Consider the following 26,610-nt stretch of genomic DNA (forward strand, 5'->3'; position numbering starts at 1 on the left):
AGACAACGGTGCCCTTAACGTCATCAAAAGAAGCGTATGATCTGCAAGTCGCAAGGACAACGGCAGAGATACATACCCTTTTATCAACAAATTGCCCCGTGCATTTCGTAGAAATGCTAAGCCAAATCCTAAATATGTCAGATACCAGTGGTATCCCACATATATTTGAGACAATTTTTTCGAGACTGTTAACACCCTTCGAAACAGTTCTGGGCATTTTTCCTAATGTTGTCCATTCTGTCTTTGGCGGCCTACCACTTCTTTTGGGACTCGTAGCAGGAATTTTGTTTTTTGATCCTTCTGCTCGGATATGACAAGCCAAGCGCAGACAAGACTCCAGCAACAATGGAAGAAATTATCCTAGCTATACGCTATCGGGACCGCATAACTAAAGTCCTTGGATTAGCCTGGCTAAGAGATCTGAATATGACCTGGTTTCTTTCATTCAGACCCATCTGCATCTTACCTGTGCTTCGATGTATGCTATGCGGAGAAGAATGTGTGTTGGACGTCTGTCTTACACTACCATCAGCAGTACCATTGGATACAGATACTTTGCTAAGTCCTGTAACGGCTCATGCATCGTGTTGTCCCCAGCGGCTACCCATTCTGATGACGGCATTCGTTGAGACTTCACCACTACGATTAGGGGGTAGTGAAGTACGAGGTGAGAGCAGCATCACCCAGGTACGACCTTCTGTGAGCATTGCTGATCCTGACATCGATGATAGCAATCATTCTCACGACTGTACAGTTTCGGCATTTTCAAACTTGGTCGAACTTTCACCTGAAGCTGTAGACCAATTTTTTGAGAGTGTGTCTGAAATGATGTTCTCCCCTGAACAGAAAGAATAACTTTTAAATCAACGAGCACACAGCGTTCCCTGAACTCTTAATTCGGCCTTCAGCTTTGATAAACAAAAGCTACTGAAAACATTTGGAACTGTTTTTCCCCTGAAAACAAATTTTTTTTCTCCAATTTCAAAATATTTATCTTTTTCTGGCACATGTACTCTGCTTAAAGATGAACTATTCTTAGAGAACAGAGCTTCTATTTTAGGAACTCCAGAGACAATATATTACCTCAACCTCTAGCACATGTACAAGCATTTGTATTATTATGTGATGGAATGGTCTCGATCTTCTTTTCTGTATTAAGAGCCATTTCATGTGTAAATTTTCGCAATTCATTCAGCTGATATATATATGCATTTTTAACTGAATGATATCCACCGCTTGAAAAGCGTACAGTTCCAATACTCATTTTCGTGTATTTACCATATACCATTTCAAATGCGAATTATGTATTTTGGGGTGGGTTGGAAAACACATGCACCATTATATGTTTACTATTGCTTAGTTTAAAGTAATTAGGGACATTAGATCGTGGAGTGGGTGTTGTAATTCTATCTAGGACCCTGATTCGATATTCCTGATTTGTGCCCTTATGTGGTTATAATAGATAATATCCTTATAAAGGCATAAGAATCATATCCCTATTTAGTCATAGCCCATGCTGTCCAAATTAAGCAAGGCTACTTCCCCAGGCTCCTAGAAAGTACAACGAGTTCTCTAAACAAACCAAACCTCCAACAACCTGGGAATTCCCCATTGCTTTTGTTTTGATTTCGTCCTAGAACTCCTGTGAGCACTGTAAGAACGGCCAGTTCTTAGTGACATCTTTATTGACGTCTTATGTCCAACCTTACGTCAAACCCGGCACCTTTCAGGTATAAATATACCAACGTTGCCTTAAGCAAACATACGGTGGTGGTTTTGGAGCAGAGCGGCTATCTACTTGCCCGAGAGCCCAGCTGATGCGAGAGCCCACGGACGCCGCCCCTCCCTTTTGACGCACTGAGAGACACGCTGTCTTTTCTCCTGCCGAGAAATGCAGCTCCGGTGTTTCCAGATACCCTCGCGGGTTACTGGGATATCGAGTCCTGAAAGAGAGATACCAGACCTCCTGCTTTCTAAATACCCAGGTACGGAACTGACTAAACCCTTTAAGAGAATTCTTGATTCAGATTCTTGGCAAAACCAACTTAACTTAAACTGCTACTTACTTACTCCTTCCCAAGTATTAGGCTTAGGTTAGGTACACCGGGTAGGCGTATTTAGAAGCACCAGTTGAGTACGTTAGTCAATGTATATTTGTATGTATATATTTTATCTATTTTAAGTATCATATGGCTAAGAAACCATATCAATGCTTTTACAGTATTATTTCATAATACTCCTTTTACTGTACGCACTTTACTTTATGCTAAGTATTGCAATTGTGGCAATTCATTTCTCTTGTATGAGAAAGAAGACTGCTCAATAAATAACACCTTTTATTGAAAACGCCATTCTCTCTTTTCTCTGCACTCTGGTGAAACTAAGTATGCACACTTGACTGAGTGAAATAGATGTCTATTGTTTTCACACGACTCTAGAGATACACTCTTATTCTGAGGGAGCAAAGTTGTCATGTTTTATGGTTGTCAGAAGCTAATCCCTTCTTGTCTATCCAGGGAGGTTAAACTCCTCCGCGTTTATTCGAGAAAGTTTCTAGTGACCTCTGAGCTAGCTGGCAAACCTTAAGTCTAATATAGTCAGTAGAGACCTAGTCGACCTCAGTCCTACGTCTACACTACTGAATATATTATTCCAATGCGCAGAGCCTATTGGGAATATAGGAACTACACTACAGGATGAGGTGGCAAATACTGATTTCAGAGCAGATACAATGGTTTGGTCCTGACAGGATGGCTTGGTGGAAGAATGAATCCCAGCTAAATCCAAGCATGCAGTTTAGGAATGTCCAGAAACTTCACTAATTTAAATGGAACCAGGGAGAGACCTGTACTTTTGTAGGTTATTGACACGGGAATCTGGGAGCAGAGGGATCCTTTGTTCCCAAAACAGATTTCAGCCTCTTGTGTTAGTGTAGGAGGGAGCTGGCCCCAGAACCAATTTAGAGCTGTTGAGTGGAAGGGGGCTGTTCACTACCTTTAACACACTGCAAAACGCCACAAACTCCATCCAGTATCTTAGTGTTTTTGCCATATTGCATTTTACCGAAAATGGTGCACAATGGGATAGTTTGCAGTGAGGCAAACAGAATGTGCTGCAAAAGTGGAAAACTTGACCCCAGGAAACTTCTTTGCCCATTAGCCAAGGAGTGTCCAGGACAACACTCACCCCCTGGCTAGTGAATTGAACAAAAGTAGCATCTTACATCCAGATCCTCAGAACACTTTCTGGACCTGAAAAGAAGAGGAGTGGATCTGCTGTCTGTTACCTGTGAGGAGACCTGAAATGCTGGATCTGCCCCACTTATACCCAGGACTAAAAAGTGGACTCCTAAAGTAGGATCTCCTTTTCGGCTACAGGAACTTAACAATCTGCCAAGTGCCTTTTCACTGAAAGTGCATCTGGACTGGATATTGCTGGTGACCTCTGCTTGAATACGTCCTGACATCTAAGTCCTGTCCCTGAGGTCCTGGGAGCTTTAGAAGTAGCAAAGAGGTACTGCCGTAGAAAGAATGGAAAGTTGGAAATTTGAAAAATGTTGGATTTCGAGGACCTACTGAGTATCAGTGGACCTCAACACAAAGGTGTTCAATGTGACTTTGACATAAACAAGTTTAGGTTTGCCCCACAGGAGGATTTTGAGCAGGATAAAAAAGCTATATCTGAAATTAAAATCTTGACTGGACGAAGGTTTGAAAAATATCTCCCATAATGGGGGATTCTGGCAGCCATGAAGATTTTTACTTTAATTGAAAAGGTCAATTTAGAATGTAAATCTTTGACTGGGATGAGCCGCTTGGTGTATCCAACTTGTACTCCATCATGGTCAGACTATAATTACCCCAAGGTCCAGTGCAACTGCGATCCGTGATTAATGGTTGGCACTTTACTTTTTGCCTTAAAATTTCTTATCTCCAGTTCTCCTTCTTAGGTTTTTGTTGTTTTGGTATCATTTTTCCCATTACAGTTTTCTGAATCTTTTCATTACATTTTTTGACTGTTTTTTCGTATTGCTAAATACTTGACATATTTTCCTAATATAAGCATATCTGCTCTGTGCAATAGCTGCTAAGGGATGTGCCCATGTTTAAATTATTGAAACTGTGTCTTTGCACTTCCATGGTTTTGGGACTCAGTACTTGGATAGGACTTACAAACTCCCCTAAAATAAACCATTTTCTTACAATGATTATATGATGTTTTGTGAGTGATATTTGAAGATGATCAGGGAAGTGGCAGCCTTCATTTTGAGAAAAAGTATAGTATTAAAGAAGACAGACCACAATATCGGGAAGTCATTTTGCGAGGAAAGTAGCTAGTCAGATGGGAAAGTGAATAGAAAATTATGTCACCCACACTGAAGTAATAGAAGAAATTTGTTGAAGTTCCAACAAGGGCAGGTTGTGAAAGTCTGCAGTTAGCCAGGTGGACAAGGAAAATATGTTATGAAAAAATGCATGTTATTGGAAAAGAAGTGTTCGAAGAAATACAAAGTAGTATCAGGAAGGACATGGTTAGACCATAGGTAAAAATAGAAGAGGTAATGAAACCATTTTGTTACTCAGAAAGACGTCTAACTGATAACTTGATGAGTATGTAGGTGAAGAAGCAATGGAAAAATAAGAAGTGTGCGCTTTGCTACATTTGTGATCCCTGCTAGTTTCTTAGTTATATAGATCTGTCTCTTCTATTTATATCTTATGGCATGCATATAATTTTTGCCAACTGTTAAATTTTGAATTTGCAAACAATGTCAATAAACAGAAAACGTAATCATTGCAGTAAAGTTTGGATTTCTAAACCACACTGTTCATCAATAACATTCAACTCAAAGATTTTATGAAAACACTGCCTTCTAAGCACCTTTCTATGCTCCACTGACTCTGCAAACTTAATATATGAAATAAGATGATTGTGAGTGTTGGACCCGGCCTCGTGGCGTGGTCCTACCCCTCCCGCATGGCGGGCCCGGGACGACATCAGCCTCCGTCGACCCGCCGTCGACCCCCCTGAACACGAACCATCGACGAGAGCAGCCCCCTGGCAACCCACGGCTCTTCCCCCCTGGGACCCCAGCGGACCCTGCTCGCCAACACTGCCGGTCTGGCGACCATGCCAGGCCACCATTTCCGGCCCGACTCCATCTTGGGCCCATCACGTCCCGAGCACGTGGCCGCAGCCATCCCTGGCCCCGGCCCCAGCGAAGCCCCGACATCGAGGCACCAAGATCCTCCCAGGTGGTAGAGTGGCCACTTGGCGGATCCCGGAGGAGGGGGGTTTTGATGGGCCTCCAGCCATCCCCGGACGCCTGGTGTCGATCGCCCTCCAGCCTCCCTGGGCCCTGGCTCCACCCCCCTGCTGGGTGTCTGGACACCTTCATCCCGGCCCCTCTGACCCCCAGGCACGAGGGTCCGGACATCAAAGGACTCCAGTCCTATATCTGGGCCAGCCCTGATTTAGGACTCCAGTTGTATCTTGGAGTCAAAGCCCTGCTGACCTTGTCGCGGCTGATCCTGATCCGAACTCTTGCACCTGAACCACCTTCGAGGCCCTGCTGACGCTGTCGCGGCCTGACCGAGCTGAACCATCTTCGAGGCCCTGCTGACGCGGTCGCGGCCTGACCAAGCTGAACCACCTTCGAGGCCCTGCTGACACTGTCGCGGCCTGACCGAGCTGAACCATCTTCGAGGCCCTGCTGACGCTGTCGCGGCCTGACCAAGCTGAACCATCTTCGAGGCCCTGCTGACGCTGTCGCGGCCTGACCGAGCTGAACCACCTTCGAGGCCCTGCTGACGCTGTCGCGGCCTGACCGAGCTGAACCATCTTCGAGGCCCTGCTGACGCTGTCGTGGCCTGACCAAGCTGAACCACCTTCGAGGCCCTGCTGACGCTGTCGTGGCCTGACCAAGCTGAACCACCTTCGAGGCCCTGCTGACGCTGTCGCGGCCTGACCCCTTGAACTATCCACGCACTAGTTGGTGCCAAGACTGTCCCGCTACCCCCTTATTCCCGAAACCACGACTTTATGGATCCCTCGATCCCTGCCTGCTAACCTGCTAAGAACGTGCCTTCATTTCCTATATAAAGATACTTGTGAATATTCCGTTGTGTGGTGTACGTCTGTAGTAGTGTGATTGCTCAGCTGGTACGATTGTAGGAGAGGAGCCTCGCCAAGGAGACCTCCCTACGGCGCTCGGCCTATTCCATAGAGAGAGGTGAGTCTCGGGGCGGGCAGTCAGACATCCTCTGTCTCCCCTGGGGTCGCCTTTCCAACATTGGTGGCAAGCGACGGGATCCGAGCCCGCGCAAATCGTACAGCGAGTAATTCGCCACTACTAACAGAGACCCACAACAACGATGACTACTAAGGAAACCGGAACGACCACAGAATTCCAGAAGGAACGATTAGAGGAGTACACCCATAAAGAACTCAAACAATTCTGCAAAACCCTGGGTATCGCTACCACCGGACTAAGCACAAAAGACGATTTCAAAGACGCGCTGCAAACGTGGATGGAAACCGGAGCGAACCCACCCCAGGCTAACGATGACATTATCCTAGAAGTACCCCTGAGTACGGTCATAGCCCCAGTGGAAGAAAGAACCGCCAACAGAGAACCGGACCTCTCCCACGAAGACGCCCGGGAGCGAGAGAGGAGTAGGCTCCATGAACTAGAGCTCGCCCGACTCCGGCTGGATGGAGAACTTCAATTAGCAGAAAAGAAAATGGCCATTGAGCAACTACGATTAGAAGGAGATCTGGAAGAGAGGCGGAGGCAAAGGGAATGAGAAGAAAAAAAGCTCACGTACGAACACGAGCGTGGCCTCAAAGAACTAGAGATCAAGGCCAAAACCGAAGAGGCTGGCGCCGCGATAACCCGGGACCCTCCACCTCCTGCCGACCCGAAGGTCAACATTCCCAAAGATATCGTCAAGGAATACTACAAGAATGACGATATCCAGCAATGGTTTAAGGCGTATGAAGTTGCCATGACCGCGCACCGCATCCCGCGAAAAGATTGGGGTGCCGGCTTATGGGGGAGATTTGTCAACGAAGGGAGAGACACCCTGCTCGAGCTGGCCGAAGAAGTGATGTCCTCCTATGACTCACATGAAGGACGCCCTGCTCACCCGGTATGGCCTCACCCCCGAGATGTACCGACAGAGGTTCAGAGACTGCAAAAAGATCCCCGGTACCACGTGGGTGGAATACGTAAACTTTTATAGCCGGGCCCTGGAAGGATGGATAAAGGGCAGCAAAGTGTCCACCTACGAGCAGCTGTTCGACCTCATCGATTGGGAGCACCTCTCCAACAACTGCTTTGTCGAGCTCAGACAGCATCTCCTCGACAGCAAGCTGACCGAGCCCCGAAAACTCGCCGTCGAGGCTGATCGATGGGTGAGCACCTGGGTCGCCCAGACCCCGATAGGAGAAACGGGACGGAACGGCCAGGGGCACCCCCGCCAGCGTGGTGGCAGAGGAGGCCAGAACAGGAGCCGAGACTTCCCGTCAGCCCCGGGCCGGAGCCCGCCTCGGGGGTCCCCCCAGAATAAACCTTCGCCAACCCTGACCAGAAGAGAACCCCCTCCAGCACGGCCGGGGCCCCGCCCGAACATTACTTGCCACAGATGCCAGCGGCCCGGTCACTATGCCAGTGACCCCCTCTGCCCCATGAACCAGCGCCCCGGCACCACCGGGCCTCTGACCCGCCAGTTCGCTGCTGCAGCCCTGGGGGAAGGGGGAGAAGAAGGCGAAGAGGTCTACAATGAATATCAGACCGAGTATGAACCGGCCGCCATGGCCCTAGCCTGCCTGGGCGAAAGAGGCATGGTCCCCCAAGCCCCTCTACCGAGCAACACTCAAAAATACCGTCAGTGGGTCCACATCAATGGACGAAGGACCGAAGCCCTCCGAGACACGGGAGCCAGTGTGACGGCCGTCGGCTGCCACTTGGTGACCCCCGAACAGATCATACCCAACGTGCGATGCCCCGTGAGGGCCGCCGACAACTCCGATACTCTGTGTCAGATGGCCAGAATCCCCTTCGAGTGGGGGGGGTGTCGGGCACCCTCAAGGTGACCGTCCGGGACGACGCCCCCGTGGACTGCCTCCTCGGAAACGACCTCGAGAGCTCTCCCTGGGCCCAAGTCGAGCTGAGAGAACCTCTAGGAATGATGGGACTACCAGAGTGGGTCTGCGCTACGACCCGATCTATGACTGCCTGGGCCCCGGCGGCAACCGAGGCCACCCCGACTGAAGAGCCGGAGTGGCCCACGCCCCCACCGCCCGCAGTCAATGAAGAATCCGAGCCCGAGCCATCGGAGCATGACCGAGAAGGCAGCGCCGAACTCAGCGACATACCCGAACTAGCCCAATGGCGCCAGGAGCGTGGTCCCACCCGAGAACAATTCCGGCAAGAACAGAAGGCCTGCCCCTCCCTCGAGGGGACCCGGCAGCAAGCCACAGCCCAAGCTGCCGGGGAACCCTCGGGGTCCCACTGGGTATACTGGGACCACGGCCTCCTATACAGTGAACAGAAAATTGCCGAGCTGGGGGCCAGCCGAGTGTTGGTGGTCCCCCTACAATTCAGAGACTTCCTCTTGAACCTGGCACACGATGTGCCCCTCGCCGGGCACCTGGGACAGGATAAAACTTACAGCCGCCTGGTGACCCATTTCTACTGGCCGAAAATGCGCAACGATGTGCATAACCACTGCCGCACCTGCCCGACATGCCAAGCCAGCGGAAAGAGCGGTGGGAAGGTGAAGGCCCCGCTCCAACCCTTTCCAGTGGTGACCACTCCCTTCAAGCGAGTGGGGATCGACATCGTGGAGCCCCTGGAACCCCGAACCTCGCAAGGGCATCGCTTCTTCCTCGTCCTGGTGGACCATGCCACCCGCTATCCCGAAGCCATCCCCCTACGAACCATAACGGCCCCCGTGGTGGGCCGAGCACTGATGGTGATCTTCTCCAGAGTGGGGTTCCCCCGAGAAGTCGTGAGCGATCGGGGCACACACTTTATATCAAAGTATATGCGGTCCCTGTGGCAACAGTGCGGGGTCACATATAAGTTCACCACCCCGTATCACCCCCAAGGGAATGGACTGGTGGAGCGGTTTAACCGAACACTCAAGGGGATGATCCAGGGCCTAGAAGAACCCCTCTGCCGCAAATGGGACGTCCTGCTGCCCTGCCTCCTGTTCGCCTATCGGGAGGTACCACAGAAATCCCTGGGGTTCAGCCCCTTCGAACTCTTGTACGGGCACCCTGTCCGAGGTCCCCTCAGCCTGGTCAAAGAAGGCTGGGAAACTACAGTCCAAGACGCACCGCCGGATGTCTACCGGTACCTCCTTACCCTCCGAAGCCAGACTCGGAAGTTCCGGGCCCTTGCCGAGGCCAACCTTGAGGCCAGTCAGGAAGACATGAAACGCTGGTATGACCAGAACTCTTCATCCATTGAGTTCGAGCCGGTGAAGGACTGGACTATTTAAGGCCCAGCGGTGCCAGGGGACAACACCTGAAACCTTCGTGGGTTACCTGTTCTGGCGTACGAAATGACAGAGACACGGGACACTTCCGTCGGCGTCAGAGATCAGCGTTTATTACTGCAGGGATACAGAAATCGCTAACAAAGTGTAGGTTCTGAGAGTCTGCTTCAAATTGCATATGTGGATCGCTCTTTTTATACAAATTTTCGTCATTACACAACGTAACGAACAAAAGGTTACAACTCAGTTCCCACAGTCAACGTTAAAAGGATTGCATTCATGTTTTTCAGAAACCCGGAACATAATTACAGTAGTATTTGCCGGTTCCCAACTGTAAAAGCACATCATCTCGCCGCTAGGCACATTCCACTCTAGTTGTAAACAGGCGAAAGAAAGAGACAGGAACAGGTGCAAGGAAGACAGACAACAATAGCGAAAGAGTGTGGGGGTAATATCGGAAGCGTGATCACAGGATCAAAGGATTCGAGCCTAGCGCATGCAAGGCTGAAACAATAGCCCGGCACGGCAAGATTACCCTCGAGCGGAGCCATCTGCCTTTGCAGCGTCATCCCCCTCGTCATAAAAGACGCACAAAAGGGATATGCATCTTCCGTAAGGCTTGGGAACTCAGGGTCATGAGGCGGACATTTGCCTGTTCGCTGACTACGTGAGGGCAGGAAAACAGAAATGGTTGCCATATCTAAAATGGAACTCGAGGGTTCACATGGAAAAACCCGTAAATGAGACGAACCCTTCCAAGTAGTGTAACGAAAACGCGTACACCTACTAATCTCGTCATTTACGGTTCATAGATACCAAACTCGTCCATATCAGAACATACCCAAAACATCATTTCGATTCTCACGGAACCTCAGACGCTCCTTTTGCCCTCATGTAGGCAAGCACTAGTCGAAATCAGAATCAATTTCGATATTCATCAGATCATTCAGGTGTTGCTGGAACATCATCCTATCCATCAATGTCTCTTTGGTAACAGATGGCCTTCTTATACACGTTGTAGCACAAAGGCCACATAAGGCAGGACCACACTGCACGCAAAGACAACACGTGAACAGAAACGTCACAACAACCCCTATAATCATCAGAAGCTTCCAACCCCAAGTCGACATCAGACCCCAAAACCATCCTAGAAGCGTCCAATCTCCCTCGTCCACGTGTATGGACTCTGAGATTTTATGCAACTTTGAGATGGCTTGATAAACAGTTGGAGCATTATCAGGTATGAAAATGCAGCAGCTTGAATGGATCACCTTACACACACCACCTCTATCTGCAAGTACAACGTCTAGAACCATACGGTTCTGTAGCGTCATAAGTCTATCCGCTTGAAGCTCTGCTGTCAGGTTACCAAGGGCGCTTGCAGTAATATTAGCAGTCGATTCCACCACACGAGTCAACTATCTCAAGTTCCTACTATTAACCATAGGACCCCAAAACGGTAGGAAACCCTTAAAGAAGTCTCCTGCCTCTTGACTGGCAGTATCCTCTTTACCAATAACGCCTCTCACAACTCTGGTCTTGTGATAGTCTGAGGCAAACGTGAAAGTTGGTGGTAAAAGATTCGCGATATAGCAGGTGCCTGAAAAGTCACGAGGCAACCACGTATAAGCACGATCGTAACACACAAAATAAGTACCCTTGGCAGTCAGGAAGACAGGGGAAGAGAGCATCGGTAAAACATACGTCTCAGTACAAGCACTCTTCCCAAGCTGAGCTCTCGGATTTCGACCAAGACCTTGCAGACAGAAATGACCGAGATGAGGTACGATCCAGATCGGAGACGAGCTCTTAAGCTGTCTATCACTCACTAACATACTATACTCAACCTCACTTAGATCCTTGTAAGCTCGCACCTCTTCCTCTGGAATGATTGTTGCATCAAACATATCTTTATCTAAATCAGCAATTGCGATCATCAAAGGCTTGTGGTACAGGCCAAAACCAAGGTCTGTGGAGCGAGGCTCTCGATGGGGGTAGGAATCTAGTGCACTACGGAACATAATTTGGAATGCTCTAGCTGACCCCTGGAGGCTGTAAGGAAGAACCAAATACGGAATACCCTTATCCATGGTATGTGGCATTAACCCACACACCCAACAATTGGTAGTATTCATCACCAACTGATGCTGATGCAGAAGTCGAACAAAGGAATTGTTCATAAATTCCGCACGTCTGACCTGTTCATGTTGGGGCAGAAGATGAAAGGAATGTGGCGAAATAGTGGAGACAGAATTTAGATCATGTGAAGGAGGAGTAGGTGAAGTGGAAGGCAATAATGATTGAATCCCAAAGTACACTCCACCCACCAGTAGCATAGAAACAGTTAGGAACAACATAAAAACCTGAAACAAAAAACATTTTGTTCGAAACATCTTATGCAATTTGGATCTTTGCACCGCCATTTTCTCTATTTCCGACAGCTTAGAAAACTCCATCCTCTAAAGACCGTCCGTGACATTCTTTTTTTTTTTTTTTTTTTTTTTTTTTTTTTTTTTTTTAAAAACCTTTATTTGAGCAAGCAGAAATGTACAAGGATGGGCCTACAACCACACGGGCCAGCCGCTAAAAAGGAGTAGACACATATCACATATGCCCGCAGAGGTAACCGTCAATCAACAATGCTTACTCCACATTATATACAGGACCAAAACAGGTTTTATATATATGAAAGAACAAACACACAGAAAGGCGAGAGTGTATCACTGAAGGTCAGCCCAAGGGACGCAAGGGGGGGACAGCAGCGGAGGCGCAGTAGTAATATCCTAAGCACTAAGGAGTATGGAGTGGGGGGGGGGGGAGGGGGGCAGAGAGCAGGAAGAAGAAGAGGGGAAGAGCCGGAGACACCAGCCCAGTCCCTATATGAAGATTCCGGGAACGCTAGCCTAAGGAGATAGGGTAATCTCGATAGTGTCCACAAGGGGAGGAGTACAAATGTCGCCACGGTATTCGTTCCATTGACCCCATACCTTCACCCATGCCCTGGGTCTACCCCTGGCCACATAGACAGTTTTCTCACGGAACATGGACCAATCCATATTATCCTCCCATTGCGAGAGGGCAGGGGGCCTGGAGGCCCCCCAGAGTTGCGCAATATCTCGCTTCGCAATCATATAGCCCAGGGTGGCCCATCTAGTCTGTGCCACCGAATAGTCCGTGGGCTCCCAAACATTCAAAAGACAGCGACGAGGTTCCGGTCGCAAGGATATCCCTGTCACCACAGTCATCAGATCAAGCACGGCCACCCAATAAGCAGCCACCATCGGGCACTCCCAAAGAATATGCAGGAAAGTAGCACGCAAACCACATCCACGCTTACACAGTCCATCGGAGGAAAAGCCCATCACCATCAGTCGCGGTCCCGTCACGTACACCCGATGAAGGATCTTCAATTGGACCAAACGGAATCGAGCCGGTATAGCCACCTCCTTCGGAGAGGAGAGGGCCGATTGCCAATCCTCATCATCAAGTTCCAACCCATCCACAGTTCCCGAAGTCGGGCCAATAAGTCAGTCCGATTGTTAATCAACTTTTTATAGATCAGGGAGATAGTGCTATCAGGAAGATGTTCGTCAAGGATACGGTCTTCAAGTGGGGAAGAGTCAGGCGGAATCTCACCAGGAGCAAACACCGAAACCAAAGCGTGCCTGACCTGTAAATAACGAAAGAATTCCCGACTACTCAGGCCGTAGTCAGCCTGGAGGGCCTGAAACGGGCGCACAGAACCCTTAGAATATACATCCCCCACTTTAGAGATCCCAATCAAGTCCCAACGGTCAAAACCCTTGGAAGACCAAAGACCGCCCAGACGTTCCGAAGCATAAAGCGGCGTCGCCAACGTCAAGCGATCCTCCCAGCCCAGGCTCACATTCGCAGCACGCCACACTGTCAAAGCAGTCAAAGTAGGTCCCACAAGATGGCGCCCAGCGGAGCGAGAATAGAGCACTCTATTAAAGTCACCTCCCGGAAGCTGAAGTTTATCCATCTCAAACGCCGGATTACGACCCGGAGAGAACATAGCGTGATTAATGGCGGACAGATGGGAAGCCCAGTAGTATCTCTTAATATCGGGGAGCGCCATGCCCCCATCGTACCACGGGATAGAAAGTTTCGCGAGAGCAATGCGCGGTCGCCCATCCCAAATAAGTTGCCTCTGAAGGCTCTCAATCTCCCGAAAATAGGTCTTGGGGATAGGATCATAATAATTCTGGAGAGCGTAGAGAAACCGCGGTAGTGACATCATCTTAAACAGGGCCGCCCGACCCAGTGGAGACAGGGGAAGTTTGCGCCAGCGGGCAACGTCCAAACGGAGCCTAAGCAACGGGGGAAGGAGATTACGATCAAAACGAAGGGACGGATCCAAGGTAACGAAAACCCCCAAGTATTTGAAACCATCCCGGACCACCTGAAGAGGAAGCCTACTCGGCAACGGAGGCAAGATACCAGATAAAACGTATACACAGGATTTAGACCAGTTGATGACGAGGCCTGAGTTAGCGCCAAAGGACGCAAGAACGTCGAATAAAACAGATAAAGACTTGCGAGGAGAAGTAAGATACAAGAGGATGTCGTCCGCATAAAGCGAGACGCGGTCTTCGAAGTCCGGGGCCCAACGAATACCTTTAAGGGACGGTTCCCAACGGAGCCAGGCCGCCAACGGTTCAAGAGCGAGCGCGAACAAAAGAGGGGACAAGGGGCAACCCTGACGGGTACCCCTGCCCAAGGAGAAGGGGGCCGACACTCTACCATTCACCACAACTTGCGCCAGAGGTTCCGCGTACAACAGCCTAACCCAGCTAATAAACTCGCACCCGAATCCAAATTTCTCAAGTGTTGCCCATAAATAGGGCCACTCCACAGTATCAAAGGCCATCGAGGCATCCAGGGACGCCAAAATGGCCGGTTCAGTCAAAAGCCCCGCCCTCGCAAGCGCGCCGTGAAGGCGACGTAGATTCAGAGCAGTGTTGCGATGCGGGATAAAGCCAGATTGATCCGGATGGACCAACTCCCCAAGAACCGAAAGGAGACGGGTCGCCAAAAGTTTAGCCAACACCTTAGGTTCAACATTTAATAGGGATATGGGCCTATACGAGGAACAGAGGTCACGCGGTTTACCCTCTTTGGGAATGACGACGATTGTCGCCAGACGCTGATCATAAGGAAGTATGTTCCGCTCACGAGATTCTAGAAACATGGCGCGGAGATACGGCGCCACCTTATCGGGGCGTAATTTGTACAACTCAATAGGCAAACCGTTCGGGCCCAGTGCTTTGCCCGAACGGAGCGATCGAACTGCATTGGCTATCTCGTCATTCGTAAAAGGGGAGTCCAAAGCAAGACGGTCCAAGTCGGTGACACAAGGCAAAGAGATATCACGCAGAAGAAGGCGGGAGTCAGCAACATCCCTCACAGACACGGGAGCATATACCACACGGAAATATTCCGCGAAACGATCAACAATGGCGGTCGGATCAATCACATTCTCACCACTCGCAGACTGAATCACGGGCACCACACGATTAACTCTTTCTTTCTTGTCCAACCACGCTAGGAGTTTGCCCGCCTTGTCACCCACATCGTACAGTCTGCCCTGCTGTTCACGAAACATCACCTTTGCAGCGTCAGTGACCAGAGATTTATATGCAAACTGTTTTAGACCCAGGGCATGGAGTTTCTCAGGCGTGACACCAGATTCCAACTCGTCCTCCAAAGCAGAGATCTCCCCCTCAAGGTCCACCACCTCCTTCCTCCCTGCCCTCTTAGCTTCAACAATCAAGGAAAGGGCCTGACCACGAATCACAGTTTTAAAGGCCTCCCACAGGGACACAGCCGAAGAGACCGACCCCTCATTTTCCAGGAAATATGCATCCATGGACTTGAGCAAGAGGGTACGAGTCTCAGGGGAGGAAAGATACCAAGGGTTAATGGGAGCCACTCGGCCCGCCGCCTCTACCCCAACCTCAAAACGAAGCCAAAGCGGCGAGTGATCAGAAATACCCCTCGGCAAATGTAAAATCTCGCGAACCGCCGATGATTGGGCTGCGGGCATCAGGAAATAATCCAGCCGGGACAGACTGCCATGGGCCCCAGAATGGAAGGTGTATTGGAGCTGAGTAGGATGCAACAGTCGCCAGCAGTCCACAAGGCCAAAGGTATCTAAAAACCCACCCAACCACTGCTGAGCCTGCGGGGTATCTCTAGGGGGATGGCGATCGTGAAGGCCGGAAAGCACCGAATTAAAGTCACCGGCAAGGAAGAGAGTGCTATCAGGGAGATCTAACAAAACACGGCCCAAGTCAATAAAAGTAGAGGCCTGCAAACCCGGGGGAACATAAACATTGAAGAGAGATAGGGTGCGGCCTTCATATCTACCCACCAGGACAGTATATCTCCCACGGTCATCATGAATCACCTCATCGATAGCCAGGGGGAGGGAGGTTCGAACAAGAATACCCACACCCCTAGATCCGGAGGTAAACCCCGAGTGCGCCACAAGGCGGTAGCCCCATCTATTCATTGCATAACAAACATTACCAATCAAATGGGTTTCTTGCATGAAAACAATATCCGGTGACAAACGTCGTATACATTTTAAGACCACACTGCGCTTAATACGATCTCCCAGGCCATTAACGTTCCAGGAAAGAAATTTCAACCCTCTACCCCCCATCCCAACCGCCCGAGCCAAGACCCCCCGTCCATGAGCTAGACATCAGAAACAGCAGCAAACACAGGAGCAACTCGCCTTGAAAACAACACACAGAAAAGAAAAAACTTCCCAACCCCCCACCCCCAAACTGAAGAGAAACACCCCCCACCCTGCACCCCTGCAAAAAGCTAAAGAGCCACCCCAACCTGCAGTGTGCCTGTCGCCCAAGAACCCCTATTCTACACAAAGACCCCGGAGGAGGAAAGGTCTCCGTTCCATCCACCCCCCGACCTCAGCAAGAACAAAAATAACAAACGAAAGACAGAGTGATCACAATGTAGAGGGACGCCGGCCAACACTCCTGAGAATGTATTCAAAATAAGACATAAGAGCCGAACAGTTAGATCTCCACACCACCTTCGGCACCACCAGGGTGAGCGGCGGAGTCTGTCTCAGGAGGACGGTCAGGCAATGAGTCCAGCCAGTCATTAACAGCATCTGGCCGATCAAAGAAAAGGGTACGTTCATTGTATTCAACCCGGAGTCTAGTGGGAAAGAGCATGGCGTAACGTAGGCCCCGATCCCGGAGACGTTTCTTGGCACCACGAAACTCCATACGTTGTCTCTGAACCTGTTGGGAAAAGTCCGGGTAAAAGTTCACCGTAGCATTCTCAAAGGCCACCGGGCCCTTCACCCGCGAGGCCTGCAGGATAGCGTCCCGGTCTCTATAATGAAAAAGCTTCGCTACAATGGGTCTCGGCGGGGCTCCCGGCTTGACTTTGCCCCCTGGAACACGATGTGCACGTTCCACCGTGAAAAATTTTGTGAGACCAGAAGGGGCCAAATGATTCAAGACCAGATCCTCAACCAGGAGATCCACCGAGTGGGGTTCAGGGTTTTCCGGTACACCAACCAGGCGAACATTGCAGCGACGCGCCCTATTTTCAAAGTCCTCCAGGCGACGGGTCATGAAGTCGTTCCCCCGACGGAGATTTCCAATCTCTGTTTGGAGCTCCGAAACGTCATTCGTAAGGCTAGAGGATTTAATATCCAGCGATTGTACCCTCTCATTCGTCTTGCCGAGATCAGCACGAATCAGATTCACCTCAATAGCCACGGTGTCAAGTTTGTGGGCCAAGGCCTCGTACTGCAGGCCGATGGATTCCCTCACGCCCGAGATGGCGCCCATGATATCCTGTAGGGAGGGCTCCGCCGACTCTTCCAAAATTCGTTCGGACGCTATACTAGAACCAGGCAGGGCAGCTCCGGGGGACCCCTTAGAATGGGTATAACGGTCCATGACATTTGATTGAACTGGAGCTCCGCGCAGAGGTGTTTTTGTCTTGCGCGTCTCTCTGTCCCCTCTGCCCGCCATTTTGAAGATGCGTCACAGGACAAGCCACCAGGTTCGACGGGCCCGACACCCAAAATACAGGATCAAAAGTACATAAAAAGGGGGTACAACTCGGGTAGAGGTCGCCAAGCCAGCAAATAGATCACATGAAAGCCCAACAGCCGATCTGCCTCCAAGTCTCAGTCGCAACACGACATCCACGTCCGTGGCCCAAGTCGGAACGGAATCGAAACCGAAACTTAGGAAGGGGGGACCCACAAGGCCAGATCTCCTGCCGTTATTGTTCAATTACAGGACGGCTACAGTACCGCACCCCGTCCCGGGCGCACCTCAAGGGCGGAGCCCAAAAGTTCAGAGCACCATATCTCAGGAATACGAGATCCAAATCGATTTCTGAAAAGTGCCAGGGTAATCAGCCAAACGTCCCCTACACGAATTCTTGCAAGAAATCAGGATTCAGCCAGGATAAAATGTCGGGAGCGGCGAGGGTCCGGAGAGCGCTGTGCTCAAGCGGCCATCTCGGATGCCCGCCAAGCTCCTCCTCCCTCTGTCCGTGACATTCTTGACGCACTTCGTTCTGAGTAGCGATTATCAATTCCCAGGAGTTCCCAGAAATCAACAAAAGGTAATCGACCTAGTGTCAGAAACCTGCTAAACAGAAGGAGGTACCCGCACGGCCCTACGGCCAACCCAGATGGTAGGTTCTTAATCAATTGAGCATTCAGTTTAATATAAGTCTCCTAGCTGCACGGAAAAAGTTACACACACAATATAAAATGTCCACAACATTCATGGCAACAGTAAGGGGGTAAAGTGAAATAAAAAAAAAAAAAGAATTTATTAGTCTTTATCGCGCGGTCGAAGCAAATATCGACATTTTCCAGGTTGAGTCTGCTCTTCAAACAACGGTTCAGATGGCAAAACAGTGTTCGATTGTTCAGGTAACAGTTCAGAACTTGAACTCTCCAGTGCTGATGACGAAGGTATGGTTTCAGATGATTCAACAGGGATGTCTGATTGAACTGAATCGTTCCCTACAGGCTGAGCATCACTAAATGGCACATAGCGCAAAGGGGTATCGGTCTCAGTCGAGGCAACTCCTTTCTTTATCCACGTATCTACTGGCAAAGGAAGCGGAACCTTCTTGGTGTGGGTGGCATGCACCCAATGCCTCCTTCCTTCCAGCCGAACTGCAGTCCTCGTCGCCAATAACACCTGGTGGGGTCCCACGAACCTTGGCTCAAGATTGCGTTTTCGTCCAAAATTTCGGGTGACCACCCAATCTCCAGGTTGTAGCCGATGACCAGGACCCTCTGTTTGTGCCGGTAGAGCCTCAAAAACCTGTTGATGGATCAAACTCAATTTAGCAGTCAGATCATAAAGATAGTCAATCAACATTGGGTATTCAATTCTATCAAACTCCCTAGGCCTCGGAACTCCCCAAACGTTCGCAGGACGGCCGAACACAATCTCATATGGGCTAAGCCCTACTCGAGAGTGCACAGTCGCCCTGGTCGATAAGAGAGCTAGAGGCAAAGCATCGGGCCATGATAAACCAGTCGTTGCCTGGATTTTGGCAAGTTTTAGTTTCAGGGTACCATTGTATCCTTCCACTAAACCCGCTGATTGAGGATGATTAGCACTATGAAATTTCTGACGTATTCCAAGGCCACTACATACGCTCTTCATCACACTTCCCACAAACTCACTTCCGTTATCCGACCATACAATCCGTGGCATGCCATATCTAGGGAAATATTCCTTGAGCAAAACTTTTGCTGTAGACTGGGCAGTATTATCCTTAAGGGGGTAAGCCTCAATCCATCTGGAGAATGCACAAACTACAACCAAGACATATTTTAGGTTATTGCATCTCTCCATATGGATGAAGTCCAACTGAATAATTTCAAAGGGACATGTAGGAGGAGCAAAGTGACCAGGTGGAGTGGGGGTGCCCTTACCAGGATTATACATCAAACATACCATGCAGTTCTTAACCACTCTCTCCGCACACTTAGTAATCCCATCATTCTTCCATACAGGAGACAACAACTTACATATACCTTTCGCGCTAATATGTGATGTGCCGTGAGCCATAGTAACAACGGCAAGCACATATGCATCCGGTAACATCCATCTCTGCTTTTCTGACAAATCAACCCAACATCCATTCCCGTCTAACTTCCCCGTGCTTTCTTTCCACTGAGTCTTTTCCATCTTGGTAGCCTCATTCTGAATCTCCTTCACACTCTCAACTGTGTCCTCACACATACCAGTCTCCGCTGGCCATCTCACTGAACTCGTAACATACATTCGATTTGTCAGACCTCTGGCTGTCTCCTTAGCAATCTCATCCGCAAACGCATTACCGCGGCCAACATCATCTGTCACTTTCCGATGCGTGCTGCATTTAATTATTGCCACCTGTTTAGGCAATATAAGTGCATCCAAAAGGTCATTCACGAGCTGTCCATGTTGTATCTTCGTGCCATGCGACGTAAAAAACCCTCTTTCTCTCCACAATCGACCAAAACTATTCGCTACGCCAAATGCATACTGACTATCGGTAAACACATTTACCCGCTTTCCTCTAGACAACACACACGCTCTCGTCAATACAATTAACTCAGCCGCTTGGGCCGAATTCTGACTCAATCTCGCAGATTCCACAACCGTACTCAACGTCACTACAGCATACGCAGTCGTCACATCGCCATTTGGCAACTTGAAGCATGAACCATCAACATACAAAGTACCATCGGGATCTACCAATGGAGTGTTTTTCAGGTCAATACGACCCTTCGTCTCTTCTTCAGTTCTTAAGTAACAATCATGTGGTGCTACATCACCTGATTCCATGCTGATCGGCAACAATGTTGCTGGGTTCAACACATTACAACGTTTTATCCGTATATGACTTGCCAAAAGTGTCAACTCATAACCAGACAACCTTGCGCTCGTCAGGTGTTGAGTTTTTGTTCGGTTCAAAAGAGTGTCAACTGCATGCGGGACCATCACCGTAAGCATATTATCCATGACCAAACCTGCGGACTGTCGAATGGACACTGCAGCTGCCGCTGTTGCTTTTAAACAACTCGGCAATGCTTTAGCCACTGGATCTAAGGTCGAAGAAAAATATGCACATGGACGTTGTTTGTCGCCAAATTGTTGCGTCAAGACACTCAACGCACAACCATCCCTCTCGTGAACGTACAGTGTGAATGGCTTACTGTAATCGGGAGTGCCTAACACAGGAGCCGAACACAACGCATCGCGTAATTCAGAAAAACCCTTCTGACACTCTTCAGTCCAGGGCAAAGGAGTCGAAACATCCTTGCACGTGAGAGCTAACAATGGCTTCGCCAATAATGAAAAATTTGGAATCCATTGTCTGCAGTATGACGTAATACCTACAAAGGCACGTACATCTCTCTGAGTTTTTGGCACAGTCATTCTAGCAATCGCTGCTATTCTTTCTGGGGTTAATCTTCTCCCCTCTTTTGACAATAAGTGACCTAAGTAGGTTACTTCTTGACAACAATACTGCAGCTTAGAAGGTGACACCTTGTGATGTAAGTCACATAAATGTTGCAACAACGACACTGTAGTAGTTCTGCAAATAACCTCGGTATCAGCAGCCACCAATAGGTCGTCAACGTACTGAATCAAAGCCGCACCCGTCGGTAACACAAATGTATCAAGTTGACTTTTAAGGGCTTGACTATAGATCGATGGACTCTCACAGTAGCCCTGTGGTGCGCGTTTAAATCTAAAACTGCGACCACCTAAGGAGAATCCGAATAAATCTCTGCTTTCCTCAGCGATCGGAATACTAAAGAAAGCATTCTTCAGGTCGATCACCGTGAACCAGGAGGCAGAAGCTGGAATCAAGGTCAACAAGGCCGTGATGTCAGGCACCACAGGAAACTGTGGGATCACTATTTTATTCACTTCTCTCAAATCAATCACAAAACGGTACTCAGGAGGTTTAGATGGATCGGTTCGTTTCAAAATGGGTAACACAGGACTATTACACACATTTCCCCGAGTTTCTTCAATGACATCCTTTTTGATCAGGTCATAAATGATCGCTAATAGCGCTCGCTCACCATCAAGAGAGATACGATACTGAGGTATACGTGGTAATCGCACATTTGATTTCAAGTGGACCACATAAGGTGGAATGGCCAGCAGCCCCACATCATTGGGACCCGTGGCCCATAAAGATGCAGGAAGGGAACTCAATTCCGGTGGGAACTTATCGATTGACAAGTACATAGGAGAGATTACTCTCTGACCTAATGTAAGCTACACTCCCGCAGGAGAGCAGTACAAAGTCGCATATAACCGTTTCAAAAAATCCAAACACAAAAGGTTCTCACCACAACCTGTAGATAGAATCAATGGGGCCTCTAGCTCACGAGGACCAATCGTAAGGGACAAAGGGCTAGAGACAGGATTGCTAACAGGGGCGCCAGAGAATCCAATAGAAACATTTGTTAAGCCGGACAAAGGTGCGCCAGGGAGTTTTGAATGCATGATGGAACTTTTTGCTGCACCAGTGTCCAACAGAAAAGGCTCAACTACGCCAGATGTAGCAACTGCGACGTAAGGCCCTCTCTGATCAACCGGAACTGACACTACTCCCTCTCTTTGTCGGTGGCTGTCCTAGTAACGGTCGCCTGCATCAATCTCATGTCCAATGTAATAATCGTCCACATGGTACTGTGCTGATCTATCGGACCTCGCATTTCGCTGGTCAAAACAATTATTCGCGTCCGACGAAGTAGGAGAGCGCTCATTCTGAGTTTGAGAGGTGCCACGACCTCTACCTCGAGATGCCTGTTGGGGACCACCACAGCCCCCTCGAGCCAAAACATTATTATTGCGGTCACGTAAGGCGGGACAATTAAATTTTATATGGCCCTCTCCCCTACAATATGCACACTGATTATACCCAAGCATAGATCTAAAGTCAGAGGAGTCAGAGCGTGACTGCATCCTGGAAGACTGTGCTTGTGATCGATACTGCTGTTGCGAATCATTTTGATTCGAACGCGGAGGATACGCTTGCTGCAACAAAACCTTCGTTTTAAGCTCCTTCGTTTTCTTATCTGTACGATCACTTTCTTCTTTTTCCCTATTCTCTTAGTATTGAGCCGTCGCTAATATTTGAGCAGTGGTTGAAACGGCCCATGCACTTTCTGAATTTTTTTATTTGTTGCATAGCTCAGGCAACAAATTTAACACAAACTTATCAACAAATAACCGCTGGCCTCCCTCAGTGCTCATATCCTGACCACTATGATCGACGAATGCCTCCTCAAAACTAGTAAAGAAATCCGAGACACTCTCGTCTTTCTTTTACTTACAAGCCGACAATTTGTCCCAATTCACCCTCATCGCTGGCATAAGAGTTTTCATGAGCGTAATGATTCTTTGGGGCAAATCCGCAATTAACTGCTCGGGCTTAGCCCCACCAATTTGTCGTCCATCAGCCGCTAGTAGTGCAGCCCAATCACCGCCTAACTCAGCTAAATGATTCTCTTGGCGGATTTTCGCCCAAATCGGTTGCGGTACGACATTACCAAACAGCATGTCGATGTCAGCAAGGTTCATAATAGAAGCATCCACCAATTGGGATAACTCCTTATAATAACCTGCCGGATTCTTGCGTGGATCAGGCAAGGATTGCTTCACCTGCAAGACTTCTGATCGCTTCCATGGGAGGTGTATCCAAACTCTTTGGAAATATGGCAGAACCGCAGGATTAGCTGCAGGATTCCCTGGCATCCATACTGGCGGAACCTCTCTCATAGGATACTGACCGGAGTTCGCTTTCGGAGTATCGGAATCGTCATCAAACGACACTCGAGAAGGCACTGTGGACCTAAAGGCTAATAATCGCTCTAATGCACGTCGTACATCTCCACTTACGATCATACTGTTCGAAAATTTACTCTGAAGTTCAGTCATATCGGGCGGTACATCATCTAACTCATCATTATCCCACTCTTCTCTCAAAGAGTTGCACATTTCTTCAAACACGAATCTCTGTGTGGGCTCATTAAACTGAGAAAATGTATCAAAAACTATGCGCGAAGGGTATCTAGCAGGGTGTCTAATCCACCTACGCGCCATAGTCACTAACGTCGCACTCTCCCTTTCACCAGGGATTTGACTTCGTCTCTGGGGAGTTTCAGAGACATCGGATTGTAATAATGATCCGGAAAGTGGGGAATAGAGGTTAGCAACAGAGTTAGGGATACGATTACGAACGGAAGGAGAAGAGGAAAAAAGAACAGGAGCAACAACATTAGAAGCGATCATAGGAACAGTGGGGGTAGCCAAAATAGTTGGGGTAGCAGGAACAATAGACTGAGAAGGTACAGGCAAAGGAGCAGGAGGAAGAGGTGCAGGTAGAGGGACAAGAACAGGACCAACAACAGGCTGACCAGCAGCCGCCAAAACAACAGGAGGAAGAACAGGAGGAACTACAGGGGCTGTAGCGCCCTGTGCTTAAGGAGGTGGTGATGTCAACAGATACGCTAACAAGGGATCCTCCTTCGAATCGTCGTCCTTTTTATCAAAACTTGACGATAAAACCGGATAACATTTATCCACCTTCATGTGATGCAGTCTAATAGAAGCTTCATTTTCTTTATCTGCTTTATCTCGTTGGTATCGTTCTGCACCTTGCATCAGCGTAATGATACCCTCCCTTTTATTTTTCTTAAACTGTCTGATTTCTTTCTGCCGGGCCTCTTTGCGCCATAACCGAAAGGAATCGAACATAGCTGGCCTAGCTTTCTTTTTAAACAATTTTATTTCGAAATTATCTAAAATCTCAGTTGCAAAACTTCCATGTGGTGGCCAACTAAGGACACCATCCTTTTTCGTATAATGGATCCAACATTCATTATATATAATAGGGCCCACACCATGTCGACTATAGAGCTCATATATCGGAGTCCCAACTGGAGGTATCTGACACGAGTCCTCCAACCGGGAATCCATATTGCAACATTTAAAGAAACCAAGGAAACCACTATGGCCAGGCATCGTGCACGCTAACCAAGTATCAAACTTCAAGGGTTATCGAAGTACGAAATCTTCGTAAAAAAAAAATACAAAAACCCTCGGTTTTTGGCAATTGCAACTGTCAAATAACAACTAAGAACCAACAACTAAGAACCACAAATGCAATGGAACCATGCAAACAACTAAGCTTCAACAACAACCAAGGATACTGGGAGCGACCCACAAATACTTAACTGAGGGCACAATGGCGTCACCAGGAAGGCCCGTCTATTGTCTCGCCATACAAAGGACTACGCCAGGCGCCAAAAACAGGTCGACAGTCAGGGCATCGGTCCGTCGCAGCCGTCAGGAGGCGGGAATCTTCGCAGGAAAAATCTTCGGACCACTTATTTCGACAACAGGATCGATGAAGCGGGGTGCACCTTCCCTCGGAGATTTCACACGAAGTTCCTCACCATAGTCAGGCTTTGGACCGGTACCGCCGATGTGGCCCCACGTTGGGCGCCAACTGAAGGACTGGACTATTTAAGGCCCAGTGGTGCCAGGGGACAACACCTGAAACCTTCGTGGGTTACCTGTTCTGGCGTACGAAATGACAGAGACACGGGACACTTCCGTCGGCGTCAGAGATCAGCGTTTATTACTGCAGGGATACAGAAATCGCTAGAAGTACAACAAAGTGTAGGTTCTGAGAGTCTGCTTCAAATTGCATATGTGGATCGCTCTTTTTATACAAATTTTCGTCATTACACAACGTAACGAACAAAAGGTTACAACTCAGTTCCCACAGTAAACGTGAAAAGGATTGCATTCATGTTTTTCAGAAACCCGGAACATAATTACAGTAGCATTTGCCGGTTCCCAACTGTAAAAGCACATCATCTCGCCGCTAGGCACATTCCACTCTAGTTGTAAACAGGCGAAAGAAAGAGACAGGAACAGGTGCAAGGAAGACAGACAACAATAGCGAAAGAGTGTGGGGGTAATATCGGAAGCGTGATCACAGGATCAAAGGATTCGAGCCTAGCGCATGCAAGGCTGAAACAATAGCCCGGCACGGCAAGATTACCCTCGAGCGGAGCCATCTGCCTTTGCAGCGTCATCCCCCTCGTCATAAAAGACGCACAAAAGGGATATGCATCTTCCGTAAGGCTTGGGAACTCAGGGTCATGAGGCAGACATTTGCCTGTTCGCTGACTACGTGAGGGCAGGAAAACAGAAATGGTTGCCATATCTAAAATGGAACTCGAGGGTTCACATGGAAAAACCCGTAAATGAGACGAACCCTTCCAAGTAGTGTAACGAAAACGCGTACACCTACTAATCTCGTCATTTACGGTTCATAGATACCAAACTCGTCCATATCAGAACATACCCAAAACATCATTTCGATTCCCACGGAACCTCACCGGGCCAGCAGGTCTGGGTCATGTCCCCGGTCGAACCTTGTGCCCTCCAGGACAAATGGTCGGGCCCCTTCAAAGTGATCGAGCGCAAGAGCCCCGTCACCTATCTGGTGGACATGGAGTCACCCCGAAACCCCCTCCGGGTTCTGCACGCCAACCGGCTCAAGCCTCATTTTGCCCGCACAGAACTGAGCCTGCTGCTAGCTACCGATGATGGGGCTGAAGACGACTCCGAGCCCCTGCCCAACCTCCTAAGGTGCGCTGAGAAAGACGGCTCCGTCGAGGGAATCTCTCTCTCCTCCGACCTGACCCCCGCACAGCGCCGAGACTGCCAAGAGCTGTTGGGGCAATTTACGGACCTGTTCTCCCTCACCCCCGGGGTTACCCAGTGGTGTGTCCACGATGTCGACACCGGGGACAGCCAGCCAGTGCGACACCGGGCCTACCGAGTTCCCGACCGAGTTCGGGCCTGCATCCAGACAGAAGTTACCAAAATGCTGGCCCTGGGGGTGGTCGAACCCTCCGACAGTCCCTGGGCCAGCCCAGTTGTCCTGGTCCCCAAAGCCGCCGCACCTGGCACCCCTCCAGAACCCAGGTTTTGTGTCGACTACCGGGGACTAAATGCTGTTACCAGAA

Source organism: Lissotriton helveticus, chromosome 2_1, assembly GCF_964261635.1.
Source record: "Lissotriton helveticus chromosome 2_1, aLisHel1.1, whole genome shotgun sequence".
In the NCBI taxonomy this organism is placed as follows: domain Eukaryota; kingdom Metazoa; phylum Chordata; class Amphibia; order Caudata; family Salamandridae; genus Lissotriton; species Lissotriton helveticus.